Below are 20,415 nucleotides of genomic sequence, written 5' to 3'. Positions count from 1 at the left end.
TGAAACACAGTTGAATATCATAATACAAAATAGTTCTTCATTTTAATATAAGCTAGCTGACACATGTGGCATATATACAGAGTCACCATATTTCATTTCATAATGGCTACCTCTGATGAGTGCAAGGTTACATAACCATACAGTTACCTAACACTCTGTTGAACCCCTAGTGTGAAACCAATTTGTAAGATCAGCCATAATGGATATATAACACTGTACACTGCAATTAATATATATATATATATAAAACATTAAGAAGAATATCCAGCCATAGAAGCAATGCCAAATCAGACTGGAATTTGATGCAAGTCTCCAACTTGCCAGCTCTGGTCAAACGGCCCCACCCTATGCCAGTGTTGAAAACAGATATTAAATGATGATGATGACATCATCATCATTTAACGTCCGCTTTCCATGCTAGCATGGGTTGGACGATTTGACTGAGGACTGGTGAGCCAGATGGCTGCACCAGCGATGATGATATATATATATAAACTCTAGCGATGATGATATATATATATATATAAACTATACTCTTTACTTTTTATTTGCTTCAGTCATTGGAAGGTGGCCAAGGTGGAGCACCTCCTTGAAGGTTTTAGCCAAACAATCAATAATAAGATTAGGACAAATAATGTACCATATAACATGATTTAATTTTTACTGTAGCACGGAAGGTGTTTATATGCCATTTAAAAAACACACAAAAAAGCCGTTAGACTCACTTCAACATTTAAGTTTAATTTGTATCAAAATATATTTGTCGCTTTGACACTGTGACCTGTTCACTGACAAAATTTTGTGCTGCATCAAAGCAACAAAAATATTTTGACACAAATTAAATTTAAATGCTGAAGTGAATCTAACGGTTTTTGCGTGTTTTTTAAATGACACATAAACAGTGGCTGTGTGGTAAGTAGCTTGTTTACCAACCACATGGTTCCGGGTTCAATCCCACTGCATGGCACCTTGGGCAAGTGTCTTCTACTATAGCCTCGGGCCGACCAAAGCCTTGTGAGTGGATTTGTTAGACGGAAACTGAAAGAAGCCCGTCATATATATGTATATATATATATGTGTGTGTGTGTTTGTGTGTCTGTGTTTGTCCTCCTGGCACTGCTTGACAACCAATGCCAGTGTGTTTATGTCCCAGTTACTTAGTGGTTCGGCAAAAGAGACCGATAAAATAAGTACTGGGCTTACAAAAGAATAAGCCCCGGGATCGAGTTGCTCGATTAAAGGCAGTGCTCCAGCATGGCCGCAGTCAAATGACTGAAACAAGTAAAAGAGTAAAAGAGTAATCTTCCATGCTGCAATTGTTTCTGTTTCAGCATACAGTCTCAGATCAAGTCACTTGCTATGCAAGTACATCTCCTTAGTTTTTACTGTTCTTCATCAATTTCATTAACCCGGAGCAGTCCCCTGGCTTGCCAGTCTTCAGTCAAACCATCCAACCCATGCCAGCATGGAAAGCAGATGTTAAATGATGATGATGATGATTTTAATTGAATTTCTTTAACTTATTTATCATTTAAACCAGCCACATAAAACATGTAGAATATGTTTTATGTTCAACCTGGCTAGATTTGGCCTCTCACACCTACCTTGCAATGTAATTCTAAAAATAAACAATCACACTATCAAAATCCCAAAGCTATGAAATAATGTCTGATTACTTGAAAATAATGTGAATACATAAACTTTGAATTTGACAGAGTAATCTGAACACTGAAGGATTAAATATTTATTATTAAAAAGACATAATGGCATAAAAGAATGATGGAATTATTGTTCTTTAAATCAAGAAATTATTTACCATATTTGATGGCAAAAAAAATAAAACATATAAGCATATTTGATGCACAATAATAACAACATCGCATAAACAAAGAAAAAAATTACTTTTTAGTGCATTAGGTGCAGGAGTGGCTGTGTGGTAAGTAGCTTGCTTACCAACCACATGGTTCAGGGTTCATTCCCACTGCGTGGCACCTTGGACAAGTGTCTTCTACTATAGCCTCGGGCCAAGCAAAGCCTTGTGAGTGGATTTGGTAGATGGAAACTGAAAGAAGCCCATCGTATATGTGTGTGTGTGTGTGTGTGTGTATATATATATATATATATATATAATGTATGTATATGTGTATATATGTTTGTGTGTCTGTGTTTGTCCCCCCAATGTCGCTTGACAACCGATGGTGGTGTGTTTGTGTCCCCGTAACTTAGTGGTTTGGCAAAAGGGACCAAAAGGGACAATAACAAAGAATAAGTCCTGGGGACAATTTGCATGACTAAAGGCAGTGCTCCAGCATGGCCACAGTCAAATGACTGAAACAAGTAAAAGAGTAAAACATTTAATTATGGTCCAATTCGTAAAGATGACCTGGGGGGATTCTTGTCTTTGAGATAATACCTTTTGTAGAGATCAGCCTGTATTCTCTCAAAGATGGTAATTAAATTCATCAATTTTATTGCAGAAATTTACATGAATGGTGCAGGTGTGGCTGTGTGGTAGGAAGCTTGCTTCCTAACTGCATGGTTCCGGGTTCAGTCCTACTGCATAGCACCTTGGGTAAGTGTCTTCTATTATAGTCTTGGGCTGACCAAAGCCTTGTGAGTGGATTTGTTAGATGGAAACTAAAAGAAGCCCATTGTATATATATATATGTGTGTGTGTATGTGTTGATGTCCCCCATAACTTAGTAGTTCAACAAAAGAGACTGATACAATAAATACCAGGATCTGTAAAAAATATTAAGTAATTGGGTTGATTTATTTGACTAAAGATCCTCAAGGTGGTGCCCCAGCATGACTGCAGTCTAATGAGTGAAACAAGTAAGAGATAAAAGATATCTAAAGAGGGAAAACCATCGAGGGGGCCACTGGAATGATGCTTGAGGGCCACATGCAACCCTGGGAGCTGTACTTACTTGTACTTGTGGCGACATTCACCCTGGGTGGGTTGAGTCGGCTTCTTGTACCATGGAAGAAGTTTCACAGGCATATGTGGATTTCACAAGCGGACCCCAACAATCCCGCATGTAGAGACATCCTGTTTGCTGCAGATTGTCCGCAGACGCAGGGACAGAACGACTGAGGAGCCGCCGGTTGCCGAAACAGACACTCCGAGGATTTTCACCAGAGCCCCGTCTGCCGGGTTGTGGCCCTGATACCGCTCGGTGTCAGACCAATCCGCCTTGGGTGGCCCTACCAGGAACCGAAGTTCCTGACAGCATAGCTCTGACACTACCCGTTGCCAGTGTCCCCACCACGGTGAGGATGGGAGCTGTGGCTAAGAACCACTGGCTGCATGGTCAAAACAGTACTCCAAAGTCTTACAACAGTAGAAATAACAGTCAAATTTCTTTCTTTCCATATCCTACGATGTTAAAAAAGTCCTAGACGAATTGTGCTTGTTGAAAGCTAGACGGCCATGATTGGAACGTCTTTGATCATAGATTTGTGCTCTGCTTACTAAGGTCTAACATGATACTAAAACAACAACTACAGCAACAGCAAAAATGGAAAAGAAGCTTACTTATAAATATCTGATTCAAAACTTCCATCAAAGTTTATATTTATACTTATGACACAGATGTCCTTCCATATTCTCAAATGTCTTCTCAAGCAGCCATCAATGTGGAAACCTGAAAACAATAAATACATAAAATATAAATAAACAATGTATAAAATATAAATAACAATTAATATGCAAAATATAAATAAAAATTAAGACATGTCTTAGCTCAAAGCAGCAAGCTGGCAGAATCATAAGCAAGTAGGCGTAGGAGTGGCTGTGTGGTAAGTAGCTTGCTTACCAACCACATGGTTCCGGGTTCAGTCCCACTGCGTGGCACCTTGGGCAAATATCTTCTACTATAGCCTCAGGGCAACCAAAGCCTTGTGAGTGGATTTGGTAGATGGAAACTGAAAGAAGCCTGTCATGTATATGTATATGTACGCGTGTGTATATGTTTGTGTGTCTGTGTTTGTCTCCCCAACATCGCATTTACGTCCCCGTAACTTAACAGTTCAGCAAAAGAGACCGATAGAATAAGTATTAGGCTTACAAAGAATAAGTCCTGGGGTCGATTTGCTCGACTAAAGGTGGTGCTCTAGCAAGGCCACAGTCAAATGACTGAAACTAGTAAAAGAGTAAAAAGAGAACACACACACACACACACATATATATATATACAATACAGACAAAGGGTGAAATATAACTAATTTAATAAAATCAATAAATTTCACCTAGTAGTATTTCTGTATGGAAAAGGACCATATTCGGTAAAAATTTATATAATTATAATAAGGGTTCTTTTGGTTTAAGCAACTTGTTGCAAAAAAACCCTTATTATAATTATATATATATATATATTATATATATATATATATAATCCCTCTCCACTTGTACCCTACCTATTATTACTTTATCCCTTCTCTTCCTACTATCTATTTTTGACGTCAATTCTTCTAACGGTTTTTTTAAAAAAACACTCATTATCGCTTTGTTTACCATGTAGGCAATCATCGAAATTTTTGTTTGTCTTGTTGTTGAGAGAGGCTCCCTTTCTTTCCTGATGAGAAGATTGCATAATGCACCCTTTATTCCTTTGGAATGAAAACATGCTGTCTTCGAAACATGTGTCGAAAGTAAAGGAATTATGTTAACATCTTCGTTCGACTCCATTCTTTCATATATAACACACAAATTTCTACACATGAACCCAGAGTTTCTCTACCCTTGACAGGTCGCTTCAACCATTTTTCTGACGTGAATTTGCTACCCAGGTTTCGGTTAAAAACGAAATTTCCATGCTGACGATAAACATAGGATAATTCATTCACCTACTTATATATATATATATATATATATATATATATATATATATATATATATATATATAATATTATATCATATATGTGGGGCAAAATTAGTCAGTTACATCAACTCTAGAGCATGACTGGTACTTATTTCATCAACTTTGAGGGGATGAAAAGCAATGATAATAATGATGATGATGGTGATGATGATGATGATGATGACAATGGTTAACAACAATAACAAGACACAGACCACATTCACCACCATCACAAGCAACAACAACAATGTATATAACCCAACTGAATATATATATATCTGTATATACAGTCAGTTAGAGGGGGAAAAAATAAGAAGAAAAATGAAGAGCTGGAAGAATTTTCAAAATTCCAGAATCTGAATGTGAAATAAGCCTAAAGACACAGAAGCTGTTCCACATGTGTGTGCATGCTTGCATGTGTGTATGTATGCACATGTGTGTTTGTGTGTACATGTGTAAGCATGTGTGTATGTGTGCATGCATGTATATGTGTGCATGTGCTCATATGCATGTGTGTTTGTGTACATGCACGTGTATGTATGTATGTATGTATGTGTGTGCATCTGTGTATGCATGTGCATATGTGTATGTATGCACAAGTGTGTTTGTGTGTGCATGTGTATGTACATGTGTGTGCATGTGTTTGTATATGTATGTGTGTGTACATGTGAACGTATGTGTGTATGTGTGCATGCTTGTGCGGGTACATGTGTGCATATGCATGTGTGTGTGTGTGTGTGTGTGTGTACATGTATATATACGTACTTAGACTAACGAAAGACGCATGATTCTTTTATTACCGAAGGCACACTCATACAAGTATTGAATATTACACATTTGCGAAGAAAAACAATCTGAGATTGAAAAATAAATAATTAACTCAGTGGGGAAAAAACAGAAGCCAAATATCTCCTGCTCATGGGGCAAATGTTGTTTATATTAAAATCTAAGCTTTGTCAATATCTCTAGATCTATCTATCTATCTATCTATCTATCTATCTATCTATCTATCTATCTATCTATCTATCTATCTGTCTGTCTGTCTGTATATCTATCTATCTATCTATCTATCTATCTATATATATATATCTATCTGTCTGTCTGTCTGTATATCTATCTATCTATCTATCTATCTATCTATCTATCTATCTATCTATCTATCTATCTATCTATCTATATATATATATATTTATCTATTTATCTATCTATCTACCTGTATATCTATCTATCTATCTATCTATCTATCTATTTATCTATCTATCTATCTATCTATCTATCTATCTATATATATATATATTTATCTATTTATCTATCTATCTATCTATCTGCCTGTCTGTCTGTCTACTTACCTACCTACATATCTGTGAGTGTGTGTGTGTATGTCTGTATGTGTGTGTGTGTGTGTGTATATATATATATATATATATATATATACATATACATTTAGCTTAAATATTAATGTAAATGATATTTGCCTGTTAAGGAAGAGAAATGATATTTTTACTCTCTGACAGCTTCATTATTTTCTTTAATTTCTTTCTTTCTCTCTTTCTCTCTCTCTCACACACACCTATGTGTGTGTGTGTGCAAAGGCACGTGGCCCAGTGGTTAGGATGTTGCACTCACGATTGGGAGATCATGGCTTCAATTCCCGTGCTGAGTGGTGTGTTGCGTGCTTGAGCAAAACACTTCTTTTATGCTGTTCCAGTTCACTCAGCTGTGAAGGGGTAACCCTGCAACAGATTAACCTAGGAATCAGGCAGATTGCTAAGTCACAACAAATGGAAGAGACCACTCGGAAGACCTCCAAATCAGGTGGGAAGATGATTTAAGATAAATATTTGGAACAATGTGGAGAAGAATGGCAAGAGCATGAGAGGAATGGAGCAAATGCTGTGGCCAGTGGAGTCAACTCGGCACCAGACAGCTTGGCTGATCCAGGTGATATACATATATCATCATCATCGTTTAACGTCCATTCTCCATGTTGGCATGGGTTGGATGGTTTGACATGGAGCTGTACTCCAACTGTATGTTGTGACATTGTTTCTATGGCTGGATGCCCTTCCTAATGCCAACCATTTAACGGTGAGTGCTGGGTGCTTTTTATGTGTCACTATCATGGGTCAGTGGCAAGAGAGGAAGAGGCCGACCAAGAACCCGCTGGCTTTACACCATCAGGAGTGATACCAGAATGGACATGGCCAATCTGAAGGAAGCGGCCCAGGATAGAACTGACGGGAGGACACTGATCCAACGAGTGACCGAGAGTCAACTTCGACTTAGCGGATAGAGAGAGATCATGGGTGTATTTATGCAGCACCAGTACAGGGGGTGCATTAACACAGCAGTGGCACAGGTGCCTTTTATGTGGCACCAACACCTGAAAGGACAAACCTGTATGTGTGGAAGACAGTGATTATAATTAGCTGACGTGTCTTATATATATATATGTATAAATTAGAGAAAAAAAACACTATTATGCAATTCAAACAATGATAGACATAAACCTAATCATAAATAAAAAATAAAATATATTTTTTAAAATATACAACTAGATCACAAAAAGTGAAATTTGATTTAATACTAAATTGAATTTTTTCCTTAAAGTTTGGAGTAATACTCACTAATATTATATATATATATATTGGAAGTAATGGTAAGACAGCAAAAGAATGAAAGAGACCTTGATATTATGTAAATAGAGGAATTTATCTGTAAATATAATATGTGACAATTATTCGGTAGCTATGTTAAGACATTGAGTTTCGGAAGTTGGGGCGGAAACCCGCACTGGCATCTTTTCAGTTATCGGGCCATCGAAAATCTGGCCCGATAACTGAAGAGATGCTGGTGCAGGTTTCTGCCCCGACATCTGAAATTCAGAGTTTTACCATGGCTACCGAATAATTATCATATATTAATATATATATATATATATATATATATAATATATTTATATAAACACACATGGGGGTGCTTCAAGTGTCTGGCTTTAAGGTTATCACGAAAGGCTTGTTGAAGGCCCAGCTTTCTGAGTTCTTTTATAGGGCTGCTGTAATAAATGTTTGAATCTGAGAGGGATATATGTTGAATAAAATCATAATTAACTGATCCTCCTGGTACTTTCTTTTAACCAAAGCCAGGAACTCTTATATGCGAGTATATCATGTATATGTGCATATGCTTGTGAGTGCATGTGTATGCATGTGTAACTGTGTGTGTGTGTGTGTATATGTGAGTGCATATATGCTGTAGTTTAGCAGACGTGGGAAGCAATTTTTCCTATACAATATTCCACTGGACACCGAATATGTCTTGCTGTTTCAATAAAAACAGATTGATTTAATCAAGATTTCTAGTGAATAAGCAGCAATACATACTTGGTATCGCATCCAACAGAATATAATAGAGGGAAAATTGTTTTCCCACTTGAGCCAAACCACAGCTTATTACGGCTCATGGTTAGCGATAGAGCAGTCTCCCACAATAGCAAGTTCCAGACATAGGAGAATAAAACTACAGTCTTTTCATATGTATGCATTTATATATATATATATATATATATATATGTATATGTATATATATATATATATATACATATATATATATATATATATATATATATGTATATATATATACATATACATATAGATATATGTATATATATATATATATATATATATATACATATACATATAGATATATGTATATATATATATATATATATATATATATATATTTATATATATGTATATGTATATATATATATGTATATTATATATATGTATATATATATATATATATATGTATATATATATGGACAGGGAGATAGATATATAGAGAGGGAGAGGAAGGAGGAGAGAGGTGAGCTAAATAGTATTTCCTTTATATACGTCTTGTCGGTGAAGAAGTATCTTAACACTTCATTAAGAAGAAAAGAGATTTCTCCTTTTAGGACTATCAGATAACTTTTACCGAGAGTGAATAATTGAATGAATGAATGGATGAATGAGTGAATGGATGGATGGTGATTATGTATGTATGTATGTGTGTGTGTGTGTGTATGTGTGTGCGTGTGTGTGTGTCTATGTATGTATGTATGTAGGTATGTATGTGTGTATGTGTGTATGTATGTATGTATGTATGTATGTGTGTGTGTATGTGTGTATGTATGTATGTATGGATTGATGGATATAGGCATGTATGTATGTATGTATGTATGTAGGTATGTATGTGTGTGTGTATGTGTGTATGTATGTATGTATGTATGTGTGTGTGTGCGTGTGTGTGTGTCTATGTATGTATGTATGTAGGTATGTATGTATGTATGTGTGTGTGTGTATGTGTGTATGTATGTATGTGTGTGTGTGTATGTATGTATGTATGTATGTATGGATTGATGGATATAGGCATGTATGTATGTATGTGTGTGTGTATGTGTGTATGTATGTATGTATGTATGTATGTATGTGTGTGTGTATGTATGCATGCATGCATGTATGTAGGTATGTAGGTATGTGTGCGTGTATGTATGTATGTAGGTATGTATGTATGTAGGTATATATGCATGTATGTAGGTATGGAGGTATGTATGTATGTATGTATCTATTCTTTTATTTGTTTAAGTCATTTTACTGTGGCCATGCTGGAGCACCATCTTTTAGTCAAAGAAATCGATCCCAAGACTTATTCTTTGTGTAAGCCTGGTACTTATTTTATTGTTCACTTTTGCTGAACTGCCAAGTTACAGGGACGTAAACACACCATCATTAGTTGTCAAGCGATAGCGGGTGGGTAGGGTAGACAAACACAAACACGAACACACACACATATATACATACATATATATGTATATGCGCATATATATATATATATATATACATACATACGAGCTGGGTTGGGAGGTTGGGTTAGGGAAGACACTGTGGACCAAGAGGTCTCGTAGGTTGTGGGCTTGTTTGAAGGAGGGGAGGGGTTGGTTAGGGAAGATGTCCAAAGTGGAGGGGTTGAACTGGAGTTGCTGGAAGGCTCGGAGAATGGTGCATTGGCGAAGTAGGGTGGTGGGTTGGTAGGTAAGAGGAAACGGGAGGTTGCAGGGTAGGTTCGGGGGGGGGGGAGCAGATGCATGGTCCATGGAACATGCTCTGACAAGGGCGGTGTGGATAGTCGGAAAGAGACATCCACGTAGGATGAAGTGGCGAACCATGAGTTGAGACTGGGTCTTAAAGTCATGGTCGTCACTACAGAGCCTGCGTAGACAGAGGAATTGGAAATAGGGGATGGAGAGCTTGGTGTGTTTATGGTAGGAGGAGGAGAAGTTGAGGTATGAGTGTGAGTCTGTGCATTTGTAGGGGATGGAGGTAGTAAGAGTGGGGTGATGAATGCTGACCAAAATGTCAAGAAAGGAGACAGAGGTGTCAGAGATAGTGCAGGAGAAGTGGAGGGCAGGATGGAAAGATTTGACAAAAGAGAGGAAGGAGTCTAAATGTTCGCGAGAGTGAGGTCGCACCAATACTGTCGTCAATATAATGGTCATATAGTTTGGGAGTGGAACCAGTGAAACTTGAGAATATTTGGGTCTCAATGTAGCCAACGAATAGGTTTGCATAGTCGGGGCCCATTCTCATTCCCATGGCCACTCCCGAGAACTACTGGTAGAAATCACCAGCAAACGAGTGTCGATGTCGGGTTGGGAGTTGAGTTGAAGGTCAAGGAAATGCTGGAGTGCACGTAGCCCCTCATAGTGAGGGATCACCGTGTAAAGGCTCTGGATGTTGAGAGTGAAGGGAAGTTTAGACGGCTCAGGAGGGAAGGAGAAAAGTTGAGCAAATTGACCCCAGGACTTATTCTTTGGAAGCCTAGTACTTATTCTATTAGTCTCTTTTGCTGAACCGCTAAGTTATGGGGATGTAAACACACCACCATTGGTTGTCAAGGGATGCTAGGGGGACAAACACACACACAAACATACACACACACACACACACACACACACACATATATATATACATATATATATAATACATATATATATATATACATATATATACGACAGGCTTTTAGTTTCAGGCTGCCAAATCCACTCACAGGGCTTTGGTTGGCCCGAGGCTATAGTAGAAGACACTTGCCCAAAGTACCATGCAGTGGGAATGAACCCGGAACCATGTGGTTGGTAAGCAAGCTACTTACCACACAGCCACTCCTGCACCTTTTGTTTTTAGAATAGGTACACTTAAACTCTGTGTGTTGTTGGAAGCAACTAAAAGGGTTGGAATAATATCAGGAATCGCATCCAACTGTAAAATACTATTTCAAAACATTCCTTCAAGTTCTATTGGCCAAAAAAAATTAATTATTTAATGCCTATGTTCTATGCTTGCATGGGTTGGAAGGTTTGACAAGGATCTGATAACTTGAAAGACTGCTTCATGCTCCAGTGTCTACTTTGGAAATGTTGAAGATGGTATATATATATATATATATATATATATATATATATATATATATACTCTTTACTCTCTCTTTTACTCTTTTACTTGTTTCAGTCATTTGACTGCGGCCATGCTGGAGCACCGCCTTTAGTCAAGCAAATCAACCCCAGGATTTATTCTTTGGAAGCCCAGTACTTATTCTATCGGTCTCTTTTGCCGAACCGCTAAGTGACGGGGACGTAAACACACCAGCATCGGTTGTCGAGCAATGCTAGGGGGACAAATACAGACACACAAACACACACACGCATACATATATATATACATATATACGACAGGCTTCTTTCAGTTTCTGTCAACCAAATCCACTCACAAGGCATAGGTCGGCCCGTGGCTATAGCAGAAGACACTTGCCCAAGATGCCACACAGTGGGACTGAACCTGGAACCATGTGGTTGGTTAGTAAGCTACTTACCACACAGCCACTCCTGCGCCTATGTATATATATATGTATATATATATACAGTATATATGTATATATATATACAGTAATCCCTTGCCATATCACGGTTCACCTATCACAGTTTATTACTTAGGCTTATGTTGATTCCTCAGTTTTGCATTTATAATAAGATAAATATACACAAATTGTAAAAATAATAATAATAAATATACAGTACAGTACTGTCTCTACTTTGTAAATTTTCACCTACTGCGGGGAGTTTTGGAACATAACAACCGCGATAGTTGAGGGATTGGGCATTTGAATGTAACTGTGAATATAATCGGCTGAACTGCTCGTGTCTCTGACCTTGTGTTAATATGTAGCGTGCAGTTCGACAAATTATATTTTATGACGCACTCCACCGATGATCCGAGGATATTTATGTCAGTAAAATTACATAATTTATTAATGGTTAAACAATTGTATGGGGTTAATCTATATTTTCGTTATTTTTCATTTGTCCTGCTCGCTTACGTTCTTGGTATGCTAAATTATTTCTTGAGAACAATTCTTAGTGGTTGAGTCCCTTTGCGGATCTATATCTAGCGTAAGAGCGTCCACATAGTGGATTCTCTCTCATAGTTGTATATATATATCATCAATATCGTTTACCATATATATACATACATACATACATATATATATATATAAAGGCAGCAAGCTGGCAGAATACTTAACATGTCAGGAGAAATGCTTAGTAACATTTCCTTTATCTTTATACGTTCTGAGTTCAAATTCCACTGACGTCAACTTTGCCTTCCATCTCTTTGGGGTCGATAAATTAAGTACCAATGAAATACTGGGGTCAATGTAATTGACTAGTGCCCATACTCCAAATTTCAAGCCTAGTGCCTCTAGTAGAAAAGATCATATATATATATATATATATATATATATAATGATAACTAAGTTATTTTCCTAAATTCTTTGTTATATTTAAAATTAATTGAAAGAAACACAGAGCATCTCAACAGAAATAGGATAATAAAAGGGTTAAAGTCACCATGCTATTTTTAACCCTTTGATGCCAACATGTCTGAAACCACCTCTGGCTCTGTATTACAAATGTCTTATTTTCAAAAGTTCTTAATTAAAATCTTCCACCAAACTTTAGTCACAATTTATGTTCCTAACACTAGCTGAATGACAACTAAGTTATTTTACTAAATTCTTTATCATTTAAAATTAATTGAAAGAAACACAGAGCATCTCAAAATAAATACAGTAACGAAAGGGTAAGAAGAAAAATAATCAGCAGAAATAATAGCCTAAATTTCCTTCAATCTGCACCCTTCCAACTGCTTCTAATGTGCATCAGCCCAAATGTAGAGGTGTGTTTAACCCTTTCGATACCAACCTGGCTGAAACCACCGCTGGCTCTGTAGTACAAATGATTTGTTTTTATAAGTTTTGAATTAAAATCTTCCACCAAACTTTAGTCACAATTTATGTTCCTAACACTAGCTGAATAACAACTAAGTTATTTTACTAAATTCTTTGTTATATTGTTATATTTACGTGTATGCATATGCGCACACACACGTTCGCGCATGCGCTACTACACGTTCGCGCATGCGCACTTACACATTTGTGCATGCGCTCTTAAACGTTTGCGCATGCACACTTAAACATTCGCGCAACGCACTTACACGTTCGCGCATGCGCACTTACACGTTCGCGCATGCGCACTTACACGTTCGCGCATGCGCACGAACACGCTCACGCATGCGCATTTAAACGTTCGCGCATGCGCACTTAAACGTTCGTGCATGCGCAAGCTCACGTTCGCGCATGCGCACTTACACGTTTGCGCATGCGCACTTACACGTAAATATAACAATATAACAAAGAATTTAGTAAAATAACTTAGTTATTCGTGCACGTCTACGTGCGCATGCGCGAACGTGTAAGTGCGCATGTGCGAACATGTGCGTGTGCGTACATGTGCAACGGATACACACATTAAAGCACCATCCATTCATGTTCGTTGCCAGCCTCGCCTGGCCCCCATGTCGGTGGCACGTAAAAGCACCATCCGTTCGTGGCTGTTTGCCAGCTCCGTCTGGCACCTGTGTGGGTGGCACATAAAAAGCACCCACTACACTCACGGAGTGGTTGGCGTTAGGAAGAGCATCCTGCCGTAGAAACGCTGCCAGATCAGACTGGGCCTGATGCGGCCTTCCGGCTTCACAGACCCCAGTCGAACCGTCCAACCCATGCTAGCATGGAAAGCGGACGCTAAATGATGATGATGATATATATATATATATATATAAAGTTATGAAAATAGCAGGCATGAGCCGATCTTAAAACCACCTTAATTGTCCATATATCAACACGGAGAGAAACAAAGAGACAAGATGAAACTAGTAAAAAATTACTGGATAATTCTAGAATTCAGGTTTTAGAGTCGGATCATGGCTGCTATTTTCAGCATGGTGGTATCTCGTAGATACCCTAATTTATAATTTTAATAATTATTACCTTTGAAGGTTATTTTTTCCATGCTGACCACTTGATAAAATCATTATTTTATTTTTTATTTAATGATCTTATCCTTATTGATATATATATATATATATATATATATATATCATCATCATCATCATCATTCATTTAGCGTCCGTTTTCCATGCTAGCATGGGTTGGACGGTTCAACTGGGGTCTGGGGAGCCCGAAGGCTGCACCAGGCCAGTCAGATCTGGCAGTGTTTCTACAGCTGGATGCCCTTCCTAACGCCAACCACTCCGAGAGTGTAGTGGGTGATTTTATGTGCCACCGACACAGGTGCCAGACGAGGCTGGCAGACGGCCACGCTCGGATGGTGTTTTTATGTGCCACCGACACAGGTGCCAGATGAGGCTGGCGAACGGCCACGATCGGATGGTGTTTGTTACGTGCCCGCAGCACGGAGGCCAGTCGATGCGGTACTGGCTACGGCCACGTTCGGATGGTTTTCTTGTGTGCCACCGGCACTGGTACCTCAAAGATACAAATTCCATTGATGTTCATCTATTTTGATTTGTTTTGATTGATTTTCACTTGCCTCAACAGGTCTTCACAAGTGTCACAAGAAGGAAGGTATGCACAGGTGGACTGACTACGTCCCAGGTAGGGGCCACGGGTTATGGCCTGACTAGTCTTGCCGGGTCTTCGGATGGTGTTTTTATGTGCCAGGTGCCAGATGAGGCTGGCGAATGGCCACGATCGGATGGTGTTTGTTATGTGCCCACAGCACGGAGGCCAGTCGATGCGGTACTGGCTACGGCCACGTTCGGATGGTTTTCTTGTGTGCCACCGTACTGGTATCACAAAGATACAAATTCCATTGATGTTCATCTATTTTGATTTGTTTTGATTTTCACTTGCCTCAAAAGGTCTTCACAAGTGTCACAAGAAGAAGGTATGCACAGGTGGACTGACTACCTCCCAGGTAGGGGCCACGGTTATGGCCTGACTAGTTTTGCCGGGTCTTCGGATGGTGTTTTTTATGTGCACCGACACAGGTGCCAGATGAGGCTGGCAAACGGCCACGATCGGATGGTGTTTGTTACTTGCCCATAGCACGGAGGCCAGTCGATGCGGTACTGGCTACGGCCACGTTTGGATGGTGTTCTTGTGTGCCACCGGCACCACAAAGATACAAATTCCATTGATGTTCATCTATTTTGATTTGTTTTGATTTGATTTGATTTTCACTTGCCTCAACAGGTCTTCACAAGTGTCACAAGAAGGAAGGAAGGTATGCAAAGGTGGACTGACTACGCCCCAGGTAGGGGCCACGGGTTATGGCCTGACTAGTCTTGCTGGGTCTTCGGATGGTGTTTTTATGTGCCACCGACACAGGTGCCAGATGAGGCTAGTCTTGCCGGGTCTTCGGATGGTGTTTTTATGTGCCACCGACACAGGTGCCATATGAGGCTGGCGAACGGCCACGATCGGATGGTGTTTGTTATGTGCCCACAGCACGGAGGCCAGTCGATGCGGTACTGGCTACGGCCACGTTCGGATGGCTTTCTTGTGTGCCACCGGCACTGGTATCACAAAGATACAAATTCCATTGATGTTCATCTATTTTGATTTGTTTTGATTTTCACTTGTCTCAAAAGGTCTTCACAAGTGTCACAAGAAGGAAGGTATGCACAGGTGGACTGACTACGTCCCAGGTAGGGGCCACGGGTTATGGCCTGACTAGTCTTGCCGGGTCTTCGGATGGTGTTTTTATGTGCCAAAGACACAGGTGCCAGATGAGGCTGGCGAACGGCCACGATCGGATGGTGTTTGTTACGTGCCCACAGCACGGAGGCCAGTCGATGCGGTAGTGGCTACCGCCACGTTCGGATGGTTTTCTTGTGTGCCACCGGCACTGGTACCACAAAGATACAAGTTCCATTGATGTTCATCTATTTTGATTTGTTTTGATTTGATTTGATTTTGATTTTCACTTGCCTCAACAGGTCTTCACAAGTGTCACAAGAAGGAAGGTATGCACAGGTGGACTGACTACGTCCCAGGTAGGGGCCACGGGTTATGGCCTGACTTGTCTTGCCTGGTCTTCTCACGCACAGCATACTTCCATAGGTCTCGGTCTCTAGTCATTTCCTTAGTGAGACCTAAAGTTCGAAGGTCGTGCTTCACCACCTCGTCCCAGGTTTTCCTGGGTCTACCTCTTCCACAGGTTCCCTCAACTGCTAGGGTGTAGCACTTTTGCACACACTATCTTCAGCCATTCTCGTCACATGACCATACCAGCGCAGCCGTCTCTCTTGCACACCACAACTGACGCTTCTTAGGTTCAACTTTTCTCTCAAGGTACTTACACTCTGACGATTATGAACACTGACATTACACATCCATCGGAGCATACTGGCTTCATTTCTTGCGAGCTTACGCATATCCTCAGCAGTCACGGCCCATGTTTCACTACCATGTAGCATGGCTGTACGTACACATGCATCATACAGTCTGCCTTTTACTCTGAGCGAGAGGCCTTTTGTCACCAGCAGGGGTAAGAGCTCTCTAAACTTTGCCCAGGCTATTCTTACTCTAGCAATTACACTTTCAGCACACCCACCCCCACTACTGACTTGGTCTCCTAGGTAGCGGAAGCTATCAACTACTTCTAGTTTGTCTCCCTGGAACGTGGTAGAAGTTGGTCTCTGCACATTTCCAGTGTTTATTGCTCCTGAGCATCTGCCACAGACAAAAACTATTTTCCTAGTTAGCCTTCCTTTGACATTGCTGCACCTCTTATGTGTCCATAGTTTACACTTGGTGCACCTTATAGAGTTTCTACCTACACCTTTTTTACAGATCGAGCAGGGCTATCTACCTGAAGTTGTTTGTGATTGGTCCACCTTCCTACTTATTAGGACTTTGGTTTTGGCTAGGTTGATTCTAAGGCCCTTCGATTCTAATCCTTGTTTCCACACCTGAAACTTCTCCTCCAGTTCTGATAGTGACTCAGCAATTAGAGCAGGTCATCAGCATAGAGAGCTCCCAGGGCATCCTGTCTTGAATTCCTCCGTTATTGCTTGGAGGACTATGATAAATAGGAGGGGACTGAGGACTGAACCTTGGTGGACCCCAACCTCTACCCGGAATTCTTCACTGTACTCGTTGTCAACCCTTACCTTACTAGCAGCGTCTCTGTACATGGCTTGCACAGCTCTCACTAACCATTCATCTATCCCTAGTTTCCTCATTGACCACCAGATAAGGGATCGGGGGACCCTGTCAAAGGCTTTCTCCAAGTCAAGCTTTCTCCATATATATATATTATTTTCTCTCTTTATTTTCTCTCCTTGTTTCTTTCTGTGTTCCTTTCTGTGGAAGAGCATAGGCTTGAAATGTTAAAAACTTTTTCACTTCCCCAGCGTTACACTAATACATCTGTTTGTTTTCTACACCACCTGTCTTCGTCTTTTGTCTTTTTTTTTGTGAATTCTCCTATATATATATATATATAATATATATATACGCATAAGTAAAGCTACATGCTGTAAGGGGACTCTGAAGTCAAAATTCTTCAACAAATATAATTTAGAGACCCCTTGTATCATGTGGCTTTACTTAGAGCAATAGCCTTTGATATAATAATGTATTTTATATATAAAGAAAAAATTATATACTTTGTATTAATTTTTTCATTAATTGATCTTGCATGCAGGCTACTTGATAAAATCTTATATAGATTTTGTCCTTATATTCATCATCATCATCATCATCACCATCATCATCATCATCACCATCATCATCATCGTTTAGCGTCCGTTTTCCATGCTAGCATGGGCTGGACGGTTCTACTGGGGTCTGTGAAGCCAGAAGGCTTTATCAGGCCCAGTCAAATCTGGCAGTGTTTCTACGGCTGGATGCCCTTCCTAACGCCAACCACTCCGTGAGTGTAGTGGGTGCTTTTTACGTGCCACCCGCACAGGTGCCAGACAGAGCTGGCAAACGGCCACGAACGGATGGTGCTTTTTACGTGCCACCGGCACGAGGCCAGTCGGGGCGGTGCAGGCAACGGTCGCGAAACGGAAGGTTCTCTTACATGCCACTGGCACTGGTAACACATCTGCAATTTCCATTGATCGATTTCGATATATAATCCATATTTAATAAGTAGAAGAAAAGAAAAGAAAATGTAGAGTTGAAATTTAAGTTAATAACTATTTATTAATAAATTGATAATGTGTATATATATATATATATCTATATATATATACATATATATACATGGTGTGATGGATAAATTGTTGCCATGTTATAATTTTAATTTTGCACAGGTGCATTGTTTGTTTTTGATTTTGTAGACTATACAGTATAATGGGTTTCAGTTGCACAAGATCTTGATTGTGTTGAGAATAAAGAAACTTTTTGAAAACTTTGTGTAGACCTCTGAGCATGTATCACCAAGCTTTTGGCAGATTCTCTGCTCAACTTCCTCTGTCATGGTCCCATGTGATGATCACACACTACACACCTTCTTTTCAAGCACTGTTGTAAACAGCAGAAGTGAGCTAGAATGTTAAAACTTAGCGCACATGCACAGCAGAGTTCAAGGTCAATCTACGCCAAGTGGCTTGACTCTGCATGCTTCAGCTTCGTTACTATGGCAACAATCCGGATACTTGTTTATCAGACCAAATATTTGTAAATAGATAGACAGATAGATAAATAGATAGATAGATAGATAGATAGATAGATAGATAGATAGATAGATAGATAAATAGATAGATAGATAGATAGACAGACAGACAGACAAGGTAGGCAGACACATGGATAGACAGATAGCCAGCCAGCCAGTCAAACAGACAGTCAGGCAGACAAGTAGACAGTGAGAGAAAGAGACACAGGGACATACAGACAGAGAGATTGATATCAATATCAATGATGATCAATATCTTGAGTGATAAGTGATGCATACCAAGAGATAATCCCATAGACAGCTCAGTTCATTTACCCAGTTTCACTTCCCAGTTAAAGATAATAATTCGTTTGGCTTACATCGCTATCGCCCTCATCCCCCAGAGAATCAGTTTGGCTTTGTTTGTTTCTACAATGTTAGAAATCAATATTTTTACTAATTCCAGAAATGGCAGAAGTCAGAATTCACATAGCACCGGGATTAACCATTTCATTAGACATACTTCTATAGAAATACACTGTTCATGTGTTTCAATTAATTTCGAAAATAATCAATGATTTTGGATGGATAAATGACTAATTCCTTACTAAGATGGTGTCACAGAGTTTAAATCCCATCAAGGTGAACTTTACCTCTCATTCCTTTGGAGTCAATAAAATAAATTAGATACCAGTCAACTACTGGGGTCAAAGGTATCAATTAATTCCTCCCTAGCATGCCGGGTGAAATGCGTAGCCGTATTTCGTCTGCCATTTCGTTTTGAGCTCAAATTCCGCCGAGGTCGACTTTGCCTTTCATCCTTTCGGGGTCGATTAAATAAGTACCAGTTATGCACTGGGGTCGATACAATCGACTTACTCCATTTGTCTGTCCTTGTTTGTCCCCTTTATGTTTAGCCCCTTGTGGGTAGTAAAGAAATGAATTAATTCCTCTCTTCAAAATAGTTGACCCTCTGCTGAAATCAGAAACTGTTATGTGTGTGTGTGTGTGTGTGTGTGTGTGTGTGTGTGTATTCGTTTACTTGTTTCAGTCATATATACATACATACATATATATATATATACTCTTTTACTTGTTTCAGTCATTTGACTGCGGCCATGCTGGAGCACCGCCTTTTGTCGAGGAAATCAACCCCAGGACTTATTTTCTGTAAGCCTATTACTTATTCTATTGGTCTCTTTTGCCGAAACTCTAAGTTACGGGGACGTAAACACACCAGCATCGGTTGTCAAGCGATGCTGGGGGGACAAATACAGACACACAAACACACACACATATATATATATATATACATATATACGACAGGCTTCTTTCAGTTTCCATCTACCAAATCCACTCACAAGGCTTTGGTCGGCCCGAGGCTATAGTAGAAGACACTTACCCAAGTTGCCACGCAGTGGGACTGAACCCAGAACCATGTGGTTGGTAAGCAAGCTACTTACCACACAGCCAATATATATATATATA

The 20,415-nt window shown here is 39.5% G+C and overlaps 1 protein-coding gene across 1 annotated transcript in view; it reads right to left on the bottom strand.

Annotated features, from left to right (window-relative positions):
• LOC115218085 overlaps window positions 1-20,415 on the bottom strand; it is a 98,475-nt gene that overhangs the window by 68,228 nt on the left and 9,832 nt on the right. Inside the window, exon 2 of the mRNA XM_029787863.2 lies at window positions 3,539-3,647. The gene's annotated coding sequence lies outside the window, so the exon portion shown is untranslated. The remainder of the gene's footprint in view (window positions 1-3,538; window positions 3,648-20,415) is intronic.

This window comes from Octopus sinensis, linkage group LG12, assembly GCF_006345805.1.
Source record: "Octopus sinensis linkage group LG12, ASM634580v1, whole genome shotgun sequence".
Taxonomy (NCBI): Eukaryota; Metazoa; Mollusca; class Cephalopoda; order Octopoda; family Octopodidae; genus Octopus; species Octopus sinensis.
This window is presented reverse-complemented; position numbering and strand designations above follow the sequence as displayed.